We start from the raw sequence: 16458 nt of genomic DNA, 5'->3' as shown, positions 1-16458 counted from the left end.
ATCCATTTATAACGTAAAGGAATTTGATCATTTTTTTAACCTCCAATTTTTTTTTTGTTTTGTTTTTTTTTTGTAGGAAACTCCAAATATTTTGATTTCCCAATCCCCCTCTCACCTTAAACTATTACGTAATTTATGAATAGCCCTCAAATATCTTATAACTATTTCTAAATTTATCTTAGTATTCTGCTAGCAACTGTGGAAGTGCTTGTAGAACTCCTGTTTCGTTATAATGATCAAAAGAAGATGATAAAACTCCCGTACCATATATTTAAAAACGGAATGCTGTGTTTGACATTTTGCCTGATTAGGAATCAAAGTTGGTTCCAAAAAATGTAAAAATTGAAGCTAACGGAATGCTGCATCTTTTTGCCAGATATTTTTAGGAAGCTTCAGAACACCACTATGTAGTCCGACTGTAACATGTATTCAAACCCTTCCAGTGGTACCAGTCGTTCAATACTACGTAAATAGTGCAAAATTTAACAAACAAATGAAGAATTTACCTGTGCTTGTATATTCTTCTTGGTTTGAAGAAGGAATGGATGTATGAATTCTTTATTGATCAATTTACTGATATTTATGATGTTATTTCAATTTAATATGGAGCAACTATGGTATAATAATAAATCAATTGTTGAAATATGAAAATCAACTTGCATTTATTTTACCTCCAATTAATTTTTTAACCACTTTAATTCAATAAAATTATAGAATATTTTGAAAAATTTATGCAGAAAATGATACATTTTATTTGTACATGACTTCGTTTTTTTTGGAAACATTTAAGTTTTTATAGTGCATTTTATTATTTTTATGATTTCAAAAACCTTTTGTCACACATTTTGCAGCTTCCATCCCTTCTGTCAAAATTTTTCGTTATGTTCTAAATTAGTTCGAAGTAAACATGTTTATAACAATCAGTTTCAATGTTTTGATTGTTTTGGTTTGTAAACGGTCGTAACTAAGATTCGTTGAAACAATCAGATTATACCTCAATTACAAATTGGTTTCGCAAGTTTCAACTAACGATGACGTTTATTTACATTGCGCTAGTTGTTATAAATATGTTATAACACAGTTTGGCTTTGAAAACAGGATTTTAACATCCGTTGTTTCATGAAAACTCAGTTGCAACATGTTTGCAACGATGATCATTTCTATTTTAGTTGCAGGTGCTACTTGGGCACTTGTTTCGCAATTCTGCCACTAGGCGGAGCTAGTGACCATGCAAATTTTAGAAATCTCATAGCTCAGAATCCTGATAACTTAGAAAGTTGGTGTCTTGGGCAAAGTTGATCAGTATGACATAAACTTACATAAAAATAAACACTTGTTTCGCAATTATGCCGCTAGGCGGCGCTAGTGAACATGCAAATTTTAGAAAACTTATAGCTCACAATCCTGATAACTTAGAAAGATTGTGTCTTCGGCAAAGTTGATCAGTATGACATAAACTTACATAAAAATGAACACTTGTTTCAAAATTCTGCCACTTGGCGGCGTTTACCTTTTTTTTCGACTTTTTTTGAAGTTTTTCGTCTCAGCAAAACTAGTGTCGCTCCCCCCGATAACTAAGAAAGTTGGTGTCTTCAGCAAAATTGATCAGTATGACATAGACTTACATAAAACGGAAACCTTATTTCGCAATTCTGCCATTAGGTGGCGCTAGTGAACTTGCAAATTTTAGAAATTGTACAGCTCAGAATCCTAATAACTTAGAAAGATGGTGTCTTCGGCAAAGTTGATCAGTATGACATAGACTTGCACAAAATGGGACACTTGTGACAGAATTCTGCCTCTAAGTGGCACCAGTAAACACGCAAATTTTAAAAATCTCATAGCTCAGAATTCTGCAATCTTGGAGAGACTGTATTCTTCATTGATGAGATACTTGGTTTGAAATTCTGCCCCTGGGCAGCATGCACATTTTATTAATTGTATACCTTGATGTCAGTCGGACTCGAAAGGAATCCTCCGTAGAACTTTAAAAGTATGCCAGTTGAAACTACTAGACGAATTAATTTTATTAAAAAAATTAAAGAATTGCGAAGTGTTCCTAAAACTCACTAAATGGATAATATTTGAGACTGAATTCCTCGATTGCAGAACTTGATAATTCCCTAATTCAAGTGAAACATTGTTTGTCTTCCTCAAGAAAGCCCTTCTCCTACCAACTAAGACAACTTTTCATTCTGAAAAAGCTGACTTCACGTAAGTATAAGAAAATAGAGCCAGCAAGAAAGAAGAAAGCATATCAAGTACTAACAAATAATGTGGACATATCTAAAAAGATAATGAAAAGAAACGATGTGGTTTTTAAGAACAGTGAACATAGACGACCAAAACGTTAAGTGGTGTTAACCAAAATATACGATTAAAGGTTTGTTTGTGAACCGAAGTAAAACTATCCTCAATTCTCGAACTAACCATATAACCATTGACAGTGCAGTATCAGACTACAAGAATCGCAGTATATTTTAACATGAATTGCCACTACTACAGAATAACCTTGTTGAACAACAAGAATAACAACTGAGCATAAAGATAATATGTCGAGTGTCGAAGCATGAAAATTGAGCCGTCGAAAGACTGCTTCTGGTGATAAATCTAGATAATATGAGCGTTTAAAAATAAACATAGGAGTTCCCTAGTATGTGTTCCTCCAGGTGGTCACTCCGATGGCCAAAGCAGACCAGAATAGTCAAAATAGTACACAATCATGAAGTTATAGCCGTCGAATGCCCATCTTTGTTGCAAAAACATGGAAGTCCCTCAATGCGATTTTTTTCGGTGGTCACTCCGGTGGCCAAAACGGACCAGAATGGGCAATTCTTCTTTTTAATGCCAGAAGCCACATGGCCATGAAAAATCATGAAGTTAGAGCCGTCGAATGCCTATATTTGTTGCAAAAACATGAAACTCCCTCAATGCGGATTTCTCCGGTGGTCACTCCGGTGGCCAAAGCGAACCAGAATATTCAATTAATCTTTTTAATACCAGAAGCAACATGTCCATGAAAAATCATGAAGTTAGAGCCTTCGAATGCCTATCTTTGTTGCAAAAACATGAAACTCCCTCAATACGAGTTTCTCCGGTGGTCACTCCGGTGGCCAAAACAGACCATTGTGGTCAATTCTTCTTTTCAATGCCAGAAGCCACATGGCCATGAAAAATCATGAAGTTAAAGCCGTCGAATGCCTATCTTTGTTGCAAAAACATGAAACTCCCTCAATGCGGATTTCTTCGGTGGTCACTCCGGTAGATAAAACAGACCAGAATGGTCAATTCTTCTATTTAATGCCAGAAGCCACATGGCCATGAAAAAACATGAAGTTAGAGCCGTCGAATGCCTATCTTTGTTGCAAAAACATGGAAGTCCCTCAATACGGGTTTCTTCGGTGGTCACTCCGGTGGCCAAAACAGACTATTGTGGTCAATTCTTCTTTTCAATGCCAGAAGCCACATGGCCATGAAAAATCATGAAGTTAGAGCCGTCGAATACCTACCTTTGTTGCAAAACATGAAACTCCCTCAATACGGGTTTCTCCGGTGGTCACTCCGGTGGCCAAAACAGACCAGAATGGTTAATTCTTCTTTTCAATGCCAGGACCCATATGGCCATGAAAAAACATCAAGTTAGAACCGTCGAATGCCTAGCTTTGTTGCAAAAACATGAAACTCCCTCAATACGGATTTCTCCGGTGGTCAATCCGGTGGCCACATAAGACCACAATGTCCAACAATATTTTTACATATCACAACAATATGGAGCATGTAAAATTATTGAGATTTCATCATGAGTTAACCAACGCAGATGTGTTTAGCGCGGAAAACCGTTCAATTTCGTTACAGTCAACTCGTTGACCATCTTGTGGGATCCCTGGAACCGGTTCCAGAAGGACGGGACATAGCCAGAAACATACAGAAATAGTTCTCGACAGATTGTATTATGGCCTAAAGAAGTTTGATGCAAAAACTTCTATCCTGTAAATGATATGAATGTGCTTTCTAGCACATTATCGTGAAAAACATTACTTTCCGGATATTCCGGATTTCCGGAACCGGTTCTTAAGAATTAGTCAATATTAATGTCTTTAATCAAAGTCCACGTGAATACCTTTCCAACGATTCTTGAACGGTCCTGATTACTTGTTTGGTTGCAAAGTTATAGCTTTCCAAAGTTAGGGTCTCTAAAGTGGCATTTTTCAGTTGAAGCAGGTTCCCGGTGGCCACAGTGACCAAATCCGGAACTCTCCGGGGGTTTTGAAAACTAGACATGTGTGGCTTTCATTTGGGCCAAAGAAAATCAAAATCGGCCCAACCACTGATTTTTGAGAGCCGTTCAAAGTTTGGGGTCAAAAATGACCCCAGGGTCTTATTTGTAACTTTTTTTATGGGAGCTCCCCTAGGGGTCGTCCAATGTTTTGGATGAATGGAAATGATAGTTTTCCACAAAAAAATAATTGTCTGAAAATTTCACATTTCTAGGCCTTTCGAAACAAAAGCTATAGCGAATTGAAGTTCGGAAAAGGTCAAAAAAGACCCCAAGACCTTACTAAGGTTAATCGCTGATGCTTTACTTTCATTACCTCGATTAGATTATGTGTATCGCTTGCTTCCGTCTTCAGGAAGCAATCGTAACGCAAAGCAGAGTATACGTCGCTGTATCGTTCGAGTTCCGTCTGGAGTCGGTAGGGCATTTTTGGCCTTGCAACCACCCATTTCAAGCAAGCACTTATTTGAAGTCTAGATTTATGGCTCACGTTACGGCTGCTGGTCGGCACTCATATACCTACACGTTGCCTGCCAACCAAAACACAAATCGAGGCGAGGTGTTTTCCACCGCCACACAGGCAGATCCTCGATAGACTCGAAGTCGATTCATTTGGCTTGGCATATTGGGGGAAACCCGGATTGATAAATTAACCGATTCTGTAAAAACCTTTTCCGCTGAAAGCGTTTCACTGTAGCCTCTTCCACGTAGTCATCGAAGAAGGTGCCATTCGCGGAAGGGATACCATTTCCATTCCCAGCCGATGCGATGATGGGGTTCATTCGTTTATTTGCTTTGGGGTCGTACTCGCAATCGTCGTCGTCGTCGGCGTTATCGTCGTCGTTGAGGCGATGCGTTCCCAAAGTTCGTTTTAATTTATTCACGCAGATCTTTCAATTTGGGTAAATAAATTAAGGAAATGACGATCATTTGTAAAGTTGCCTGATTGAATCGGTTTCTTCCTGGTGTTTCTTTGTAACGCACTGATCCATGAACCATGAAGATTGAATTGTATTTGAGAACCTGTGAGGAAAACGGTTTTGGATTAAGCTAGCAAAAAGATTTGTGAAAAAAGGGGAAATTGGAAGTTTTAAAGCTCAGCATTTATCGACAGTTTGGGAAGATACGGGCTTCATGCGTCACTCTGATATTTTGTTATCGAGACTTGGCTGACCAATAATTTAGTAATTTGTGCAAGTGTAATAGGCCTGTCCAGTCCACTTTATAAAAATGTGTTTTGATGTTCATGTTCACCCCCATATTTTGATTATCATCCGAAAAGGATGACTGGTCGAAATTTCAACCAAATTCATTGAAATTAAGAGATACAGTAAATCAATGTTTTGTTTCGGATATTTTAGAACTTCAAAAAATCATAGCACACTAAAACTTGTCTAAAATTAATTCATTTACCACAAATTTTAAAATATACTTGTTTGCTACAAGTTCCCCGAAACCGGGGCCCGTGGCGCAATTGGTTTCACGTTTGCTTCATAAGCAGATGGTTATGGGCTCGATTCCAGTCCCAGCACTTTCGTCAGTTACTCTTTCCCCCTGAGAGCAGCTGCCGACACTGGCCTCTTTTGTGCCCATGGCTCAAACGAACCCGGATACATGGACATCGGCGAACGGCAACTCATAATGGACCCCCAATCGGACTGAAAAAAAAAGAACAACCAACAGTCACACATTCTCGTGCTCATCATTCTATCATGATAGGGTAGGAAGTGAAAGCAGCGCAACGGCAACCAGTTCGATATAGAAGAATAGAATAAATTTAGGCGCTGTACAAAGTGTAAGTGCAGCTTCCAATTGGAATCGCTCACGCAGTGCCCTAGTGGACAAAAGAGCTGTAAATTAGGTTAAGTGATTGAAGAATAAAAAATGTTCACTGATCAATGTATGGCAATAAAATTAAAGCAAAGTTTAAAAAGGGTAACCTCGAGAATCAGGGATCATTTTTATAAAAAGGCCTAATACGTATGCATGTAAAGTTTATTCAAAATCATAAATGAGGGCCCAGATGCAATTTTATTTTTTTTAAAGCCAAGGGACTGAATCATTACTGGAGATGCCCTGAGGGGGCTATTTTATAACTCGAGTCGATTAAATCAGTTCGCCTGCTATCACTGTCGAGTTGAGCAAAAAAGCTATTACATTAATCGACTATCTCGACAGTCGACAGCAAAACAGTGGTTGATTCGTGATTTTGACAGTTTAGTGAGAGGAACCTTGTTTAAAAGTGTTACTCGAGCGGTGATGGTGGCTACGTAAAAAAAGTTCAACTGGTTTATTCGTATCTAATAAGAGACATGTGCTAACAAATTATCGGAATTACCCCCGCGGGAACCTGTATCGTGGGCATTTTAGTCAGGGCAGCAAAATTGGGCATGCGGCAGCTCAATCTTCATGATCTTTCATATCCAACATTTTGGACACCGTAAAAACGTCCGATGGCTTCCCTGGCCAACCACTGGTCAGCCCGTGGCCACCGGAATGTGTCCTGGAGGAGCACCCCAAGTAGCACCTGCAACTAAAATATAATTGTCATCGTTGCAAACATGTTGCAACTGAGTTTTCATGAAACAACGGATGTTTAAATCCTGTTGTTAAAGCCAAACTGTGGTATAACATATTTATAACGACTAGCGCAATGTAAATAAACGTCATCGTTAGTTGAAACTTTCGAAACCAATTTATAACTGAGGTATAATCTGATTGTTTCAACGAATCTTAGTTACGACCGTTTACAAACCAAAACAACCAAAACATTGATACTGGTTGTTATAAACAAGTTTACTTGGAACTAATTTAGAACATAACGAAAAATTTTGACAGAAGGGATGGAAGCTGCAAAATGTGCGACAAAAGGTTTTTGAAATCATAAAAATAATAAAATGAGCTATAAAAACTTTGATGTTTTCAAAAAAACAAAGTCAAGTAAAAATAAAATGTATCATTTTTCAACATATTCTATAATTTTATTAAATTAAAATGGGTAAAAAAAATAATTGGAGGTAAAACATTTTTGTTTCATTAAAAAAAATGCAAGTTAATTTTCATATTTAAATAATTGATTCGTTATTATAGCATAGTTGCTCCATATTAAAAAAAAAAGACACTACACCGTCTTCAACCAGAGGTTGCACAGACTGAACAAGCACTAACATATGACAACGGACAACACACATAACACCCAGTGGCCCAGTGGAGAATTTTCCGTTTGACGAAAAGTTTTCCCCGACTGGAGCGGGAATCGAACCCACACTCCGAGGCTTACGAAACGTCTAGATGACTGACGCCTCTAGCCGCACGGCCACGAAGCCCGCTTAAATTAAATTGAAATAACATCATAAACATCAGTAAATTGTTCAATAAAGAATTCATACATTATACCATTCCTTCTTCAAACCAAGAAGAATATACAAGAATTGGTAAATGCTCCATTTGTTGTTAAATTATGCACTATTTACGTAGTACAGGACGACTGGTACCACTGGAAGGGTTTGAATACATGTTACATTCGAACTAGATAGTGGTGTTCTGAAGCTTCCTAAAAATATCTGGCGAAAAGATACAGCATTCCGTTAGCTTAAATTTTGGCATTTTTTTTTTGTACCAACTTTGATTCCTAATCAGGCAAAATGTCAGACACAGCATTTCGTTTTTAAATATATGGTACGCAAGTTTTATCATCTTCTTTTGATCATTACAACGAAACAGGAGTTCTACAAGCACTTTCACAATTGCTAGTTGTGTGAAGCAATGTTGTCCTAGACATAATTTAGTCTTAGACATAATTTAGCAAATAAAAATTCTAAACTAATTTTCAGCATTTTACGGGTGCATTTAATAAGCTGCTGAAATGAACTCAGTCAAAGCAATATGGCGCGTACATTTTTACAACAAATGTCTAAATTTTCACTCGCAAAATGATGAGTAGACTGAGGCGCGTTGAAAATACTGAGCCAGAATGCATGATTTACCAATAAATCACGAGCGGCACAAAAATTTACGTTCTCGTTCAGCCTTTTTTTGCGAATAATTTTACCCACACAATTATTAATCACATTGATGAAACTGTTGACACATAGTCACTGGCAGAAACGAATGTGATGACTAGCTGACTAGTTGTCGAATCGGTCACAATTTGTAAGTCGACCATGAGTTGTATCTCGGTTGTAAATCGATTGCAAATTAAAACCATTTATAACACGAATGGATGTTTTATATTGGCTCCACCTTTTGCGCTTTTTTCGTTGCAATTTAGTCGTTAATAAGACGATTGTTACAAAGGGCACAACATTCAATGTAGTTGCATTTAAATTATAGGAACTTATTAACGTCCAAGTGTGTTGCTTGGGACATTTCGAAAACAGCGAAAACTAGCACCAAAACAAGGCATGTAAACTTTGTCAAGGCTCCTCATGATTTTTCCTATCCATCGCCTTAGTAACCGGGACAGGTCTAATGGCCTCCATGGTCAACCTGTGTCCACCGGAATGTATCCTGGACGAGCCTTTTTAGAGGACTTTTTGGATCATGGTGCCAAAACTAGGTATGCGACGGCTCTATCTTCATAATTTTTTCGTATCTCCGGGAGTGCCTCAAGGAATTCCTCCGGGAGTGCCTCAAGGAGTTTCTCCGAGAGTGCCTCGAGGAGTTCCTCTGGGGTTTTCTCCGAGAATTCCTCCTGGATTTCCTCCGGAAATTTCTCCAGGAATTCCTCCAGGAATTCCTCCAGAATTTCCTCCAAGAATTCTACCAGAAATTCATCAAGGAGTTCCTCTGGAAATAGAGACGAACCAGCCAAGGGCTGAAAGTCTCTTTAATAAAGACAAATCAATCAATCAATTCCTCTTGAAATTTTCTCCGGAATTTCCTCCGAGAATCATTCCTGGAGTTCCTCCTGAAGTTCCTCCAGGAGTTTCTCCAGGAGTTCCTCAAGGAGTTCCTTCGGGAGTTCCTCCAGGAGTTCTTCCGGAAGTTATTTCAGGAAATCTTCCGGAAATTCCTCCAGGAATACACCTCCGAAAATTCCTTCAAAAATTCCTCCAAGGATTCATTCGTAAACTCCTCCAGGATTTTCTTCGGAAATTCATCCAGAAATTCCTTCGGAAATTTCTATAGGATTCCTTTCGGAATTCCACCACGAATTCTTTGGAAAAATCTTCCAGGAATTCCTCCGGGAGTTCCTTTGGAAATTTCTCCGGAAATTCCTTTGGAAATTCCTTAGGGAATTCCTTTAAAAATCCCTCCAGGAGATCCACCGGTAATTTCTCCAGGAATTCCTCCGGAAAGTTTTCCAGCAATTCCTCTGGAAATTCTTCCAGGAATGATTTCGTAAATTCCCCCAGGAATACCTCCGAAAATTCTTCCAGGAATTCGTCCAAAAGTTTCTCCAGAAATTCCTCCAAAAATACCTCCAGGAATTTCATTGAAAACTCCTCCAGGAATTCATCCGAAAATTCCTCCAGGAATTCCTCCGAAATTTCCTCCAGGAATTCCTCCAGGAGTTTCTTCGGAAATTGCTCCAGGAATTTCTCCAAAAAATCCTCTAGGAATGCTCCCGAGATTTTTTCCTCCACGAGGTCCTCGGAGAAGTCCTCCAGGAGTTTCTCCGGAAATTCCTACAGGAGTTTCTTCGGGAGTTTCTCAGAAGTTCTACCGGGAGTTCCAAGGAGAAGTCTTCCAGGAGCTTCTTAATGAATGCCTCCGGGAAGGATTTTCTCTGGAAATTCCTTCGTGATTCTTTCCGGCAGTTTCCTCGGGAATTGAATTAGGAGTTTCTCCGAAAATTCATCCACAAGTTTCTACGGGAGTTTCTCGGAAAACTGTCGGAGTAACTTCCTGGGAAAATTCCTGAAAGAATTCCTGTGGGAACTTCCAAAGAGAGACTCCTATACTGCCGTAATTCTGCAAAGTGACGTAAGCGACATTGATAGTTTTGGCCCATTTTTTGGTGATTATGTATAAAACTTTTGCTCATCCTCTAAGTTTCTTTCCATAGATGATAGATTACGACTAGATCTTGCATTCTTGTATAACAGGCATACCACAGTGTTATTTTTACACCAGATATTATATATAATATACCAAAAATATCGGCATTTTGAATGGCGCTTACGTCACTTTCAATATTCCTGAATAATTTCTTGGAGGAACTCCCGAGAGAATTCTCGGAGTATTTTCTATAGGAACTCCTGCAGAAAGTTTGGAAGGAACTCTTGGGGCAATTTCCGGAGGAATTTCTGTAGGATTTTCAGGAGAAATCCCTGGAGAAATTCCCGGAGGAACTTACGGACCAATTCCTGGATAAATTCTCGGAGGAATTTCTGGAGGAATTTCCGGAGCAATCCACGGAGAAGTTCCTGAAGGAATTCTAAGCGGAATACCTAGAGCAATTCCCTGCTGGAGTTCCTTGAGAAATTCGTTAGGTGATACCTGTTTGAATTTTCGGAAGAATCTTCTCGAGGAACCTCCGGACTTTTCGGACTCCAGAATCACCCGGAACAAATTTCTGGAAAAATCTCTGTAATTAATTTCTGGAGGAACCACCACAATATCCCGGAAACATGTCTAGAATGAATTCTTGGAGGAATCCTGGAGAGGTTGCAAATTTCCTTGAAGAATCTCCAGAAGGGACAACGTTCTCGAAACACGCTCCTCCAGGGCACATTTCGGTGGCCACGGGTTGGCCAGGTTGGCCGTTAGTCCTTTTACGTTTATTAAAATGATAGAAATGAAAAATCATCATGATAGAGCCGTTGCATGCCTAGTTTTGGTGCCCTTACCAAGGCGGCCCTGACTGAATGTCCAGGTTCCCGTGGGTGCCATTCTCATACAAAAAATCTTACAAGGGGGGGAGGGGGTGTCGGAAAATCGCGAAATTTCCCTTTCGTAATTAATGGACAGCCCCTAGTAAAGCAATTACATTTAAAAGCGTATGTCGTGTACTGAGTACCCGACGCGATTGTTCGTGTATCTCTTATTGGCGCGACTGATGGAGGGTTTAAAACGGATTCCAATAAATATTCTTGAGTAGTTTTACTTAAAAAAAATGCCAAAATACTAATGCGCATAATGCCATGTTCTTGGTAAAAATTCAAATTCCACATCCATACCAAGTTTCTTGATATATCCTGGATCAACTAAGCGCACTATAACACTTTGATGTGATAGTAAAGGTGGGGCAAAATTAACAACTGGTGAAAAAATAATGACGGTGAAGAACATATCAGCCAAACGAATTAACCAGTTAAATATTTGCATCTGCCAAGACAATAATAACAGGCAGCAAGTTGATACTGACCTGCACTCTAGATCACTACAATTCAACTAAACTGATTTTTCGGCATTCGTATCTCACAGTGTTCAAAAGTTCGAGTCAAATCAAGTTGTATAAAACTGACTGAGTGATAAGTGCCGGAAACAGGAACCCCTGTCTGAATGGTCCCACACCCTAGTGTTAAGTTGTGCAAAACATCCTGATTGCATTTTTGCCATCATCCGACAGACAGACAAATTATCGAATCGATAAACCAGTCTAGCCGCGTGTCATTACAGTTCAGCCAACATGCATCCATCCGTGTAACCATATCCCAGCCAAGCCCAGCATCCATCGCTGGCTGGTCCATTGCATCTTCGTCATCTGCCATCATCAAAGCCAAGCACTGATATTGATGTGGTGTGATGTGATACGAGCTTTTGTATCACAGTTGGGGGGAGTAAATATTTTGCAGATTCTCGGCCGACAATGCAGTATGTAAGTAGGGATAGCTTCAAACGTAGTTGCACAGGGAAAGCATCTTATAACTCACTCATCGCTCAACTGGTGTAGAAGTCGGTACTCACTGTCGTCGGTTGATGTCCACGTCCAGCAGCGGTCAGCGGAAGTACGCAGAAGATGGCACGAGTGTGATGCGGTAGAACTCTCGGAAAAAATGTAGGTATTCATTTTCTGTCTGCTGGACATTCCTATGAACGACAGCCACCAGTGTGAGATGAATGGTGTCCGTGTCGTCGTGGGTGAGTAAGGATTCATAGTGTCCATAAGCCGGAGGAAACTCGAAACCCAACCAACCCCTAGCTCCGGGCGACCAGTGGAAGTGATAAATGATAACGACAAAGTTGTACTCTACACCGGACAGGCTTACATACACACACACACACACACACACACGTTTCCATTCACCGGTGGTCCAGGGAAGCTGTTCCCAAACAGTTTTACGGAGTTTGCTAAAGTATTCAATAGTGCACCGAGTAGTTGAGAACTACGGTTTTGTTTAGGTACCAGCGTGGTGCGGAAAGATCTGTAGCAGCAGTACAACTTATGAAGCTGTGTGTATACAACCACCCGACCAAAGCTTCTGACCAACAAGACTGAGTGGCTCCATTTGTCACCGGACTTCAAACTCCAGCTGAGGTTGCTATGACAATGATGCTCATCTCCCCGTTCCTGTTCCTCGGTTCCATCAGGAAGATGCAATTGCACCAGAGTTATGGCACAGGATTCATTCCGTATAATCTTGGTTGGTTAGTTCTGATCCTGCGAGTACGACCAGACCGAGACACAGACGGGCAGAAAAACGAGACCAAAGCAGATTGAGACTACATGGATCGGAATGTAATTTATTTACAATAAATCTCGGAATGTTGCAGAAAATGGATGACTTGCCAGCATAGCTCATCAAAGGAATATTACTTTTTTTTCTCTGGTAGAATAGCACCGGAGACCTGCAACCAGTTCATCGTTCAGAATTTTCCGACTGAGTGAGAAATATGTCCTCGGGCAATGCAAGCGCATTGGCAGGTAGAGGATACGTAGCTGCACAGTTTCATCATTTTGCAATTAACTGAATGGGAAAATGATTATGTGCCTGTATGAGTTCGGTCCTGGTACGGGTGAAATTTCATACCAGACATGCTTTTAATCTACCGTAATTGAAATATGTAGAAACGGTAGGACATTATTCCTCCGGATGCAACTCGAATGGGTTGGGATGGATCATGAAATGCATTCTTTTTGCATTGCGAAGCTTACATGATATTGACGAGGAATGATTTTTATTGGATTATATCAATGGTAAGCTGCAGTGTAGGAAGTTTTGTCTCTGGCTTGCAGCTTACGTAACTAATTACAACTTGAAAATCGGGATAGAACAGTTATGATGGAATGCACCATTTGAAATGTTAACTGATCCTCTGGAGTGACCAAACCAAACAATTTTAGAAACCGACAATAGATTGATCTGCGAGATGAAATTGATCACTCTGAAAGCGAATTGTAAATCATTTCTACATAGTTGTACGCGTTGACAACTTTGATATCGCTTAGATCGCTTTCAAAATCTTCTTAAAAGACACCTAGCGAAGACAGAGAAAGCTCAAATAGTGGGGGACTGGGACCTCCTCCGACAACAATGAAGGCTCCATTGACGTCAAGAACATCGTCTCCCATAAAGTATTACGAAACAAGAGTTACCGAAGCAACCAAAAGTTCGGAAATCACTTGAAGAGCGGACTCAGAAGTTCAAATTTCAAATTTCAATTCTGGCTTCGTTGAACTTGATTCTCTAAAAAGTTGCACATGTATTGTTTATGAAGTTGGAAGTACATGTACATGCTTATGATTTCTCTTCAAAACGACATTAAAGTCGAAAAGAGGATCAGAAAGATCTTACTTTGAACTTTAGAGCAGAGTTCAATCAAATTTAAATCGAACTCATGTTGGATTTTTGCGTGCCTCTAAAGTTCAAATTTGGTTCAATTAGACATATAATATAAACTTTGAATGTTCCGTTCCGAACTTGTTTCGAACTTGTTTTGAACTTACTACTTAAAGTTCGAATAAATATTAACCGTACCAAAAGTGAACTTCACTTAAACTTCGGAGACAGCGGAGCTCGGGAGAAGTTCTCACTCAATTAAACCACTCGGAAATCGATTTCATCGGCCACTTCTTGTGTGAATTTCAAAAAGACTGCTCCCATCTTGGTTTCCGTATGGGCAACAATTCCGCAGGAGTTTATTTTTTCGGCTACGAATAACCCCCTCCAGCTTTGCTTCTTGACGATCTCTCTCACTTCTAGCGTCCACGCGATGATTATCAACACAATTCTTTATTACACCGCATCAACGAACCTAAGCTCAAAATGACTGGCAATTCACAGGTTATTTTGAGCAGCATGAAAAGGACGGCAGCAAGATCGATAGAGTAGAATATATGATCCGTCTTTTTCGTGAATGTGTGTGGGCTGTCAAAATGACCTGAGTATTGTCAAACATTTTCATGGCTAACTTCGTTGGTGTAATAAAGAATCACGGTCATTAAAAACTGATAAACTGGTGTCAACGACCGAACTTGGCACTAATTTATTGCTTTGCACTTTTACCAGTTGCCGACCAAAACAAACTGAAAATGTCAAACTGTGCAAGTTCACTAGAAGTTACACGTAAGCTTCTTTTGAACTTTGTGGTTAATTCGGGTTCAAAAAAGTCCACGCAGACAACTTCAAGTTCAGAAAAAGTTCACATGCGAACCTGTATGAGCTCTAACAAATGAAATCAGCACTTTGACTAAAATCTCTCAGTGCTCAACAACGCATACATGAAGCATTGGTAAGGCGCCGGCTTTCAACGAGGAAACCCCGAGTTCAAATCTCATAGTAAATAAGTAAAATACATAAAAATGTAACTCAAGAAATTGATCAATTAGGATTCCACAGGTATTAATATCTCTTCAATAATTAATCACTTTTGAGGGTATTTTTTTTAAATTTCTTCGAAGCTTGTTTTTGAGCGGAATAGCATTCCGTACAGCGGCACAAGTGTATTTTTTGTGAACTCAAGTTCGGTTAATTACTGAAAAAGTGGGCTGCATAGAATGCTACTCGTATTCTTTCGAATAGCTGATTAAGCCCGAACATGCCGTTTTATCCAAACTTTTGGTTGCTTGGGTAGTGCAGTTCGCACCCTCGAGGTTAGCTGCCTAGTTTTGCACTTACGGACTTCGTGATTCGCTGTTTTAGAATGACACCAAGGTATGGCGCAGGCGTATTGACAGCTTCTTATATGGCATCACCACTCCCTATGTCCTAGAACGGTTGGAAAGGGTCAACAGAACACCTGCTTCCCGCAGCACTGACTATATATCGCTTAAGCTGAACTGATTACTCCAGAGACCATCTACATCATCGGTGTGCCTCAACAGTCTGTTCCTGCCGTGTCGAGCAAGGATATTGGTCTATATGTAAACAGGTCGATGTGCGAAACTCCATCTACCCGGATATTTTTTTTTCTTCTAAACCATGGGGAAAATTTGCTCAACAGACACCCGAACAGGAAGATCCGGTAATGTGGGGTTAAGTCCGTCTTCTACAACAAAGGTAAAAGCCAGGACTCTTTCTCCTTGACCCAAAAAACACATTTCCATGGTCGCCAAATACTACGTATCTTCGGAACCACCAAGAAGGTCTCGCTTCAGAGAGAGGCTAGGGCACATCGCACCCTCAATGATAGCTGCGTAGCCTGCAGCAACGAACATCTATGACTCGATTTAGAGAGTTCACCACGATATAGCATGCTGGCGCTTTGCCAGTTTCTCGAGTGGTAATCACCACTCCCTTTGTCCTCGGAAGGCGGGCAAGGTAACCCTACGCCCGCACCCAACTGTTTTGCAAGCATCAACAACTGATGCCTACTTGCTACCCGATCTGACCAGCTGAAGGCAAGGGTATCACTATCCTTCAGGCCCTATCAGCTGCACCAGAAGGTTGCTGACAGTAGGGTCTCCACCTGCTCCGGTTCTTACTGGGGACCCCTTTCCAACCGCGGACTCGGAACTTACCCAGTAGACCACGACAGCAACGCTAACAGGATATTTTCTCCGCGGTCACTTAATCGCTGTAAGGGTCGATTTCGACCGCAGGGCAGCAGTTTGTCCTACGAAGCCGACTCCAAACCTCTGGACCACCTCTTGTATCGCAACTGAACTAGCTATTCTCCGAGTCCACGCGTCATATCCCCTCTGTAGCAGTAATATTTTATCGGCGTAGCAGTCTCTTTAGGAAATCAAAAGCTAGTTTGTTTCAATGCCGATAAAATATTACTGCCAGGTTCCCTCAGTCGATAGAATTCCTCCTCTCTCCTCTGTAGCTTCAAGACAATGTGCGCCAACTCAT

This window comes from Aedes albopictus, chromosome 2 (assembly GCF_035046485.1).
Source record: "Aedes albopictus strain Foshan chromosome 2, AalbF5, whole genome shotgun sequence".
Classification (NCBI taxonomy): Eukaryota; Metazoa; Arthropoda; class Insecta; order Diptera; family Culicidae; genus Aedes; species Aedes albopictus.
Note: the sequence above shows the minus strand (reverse complement) of the source record.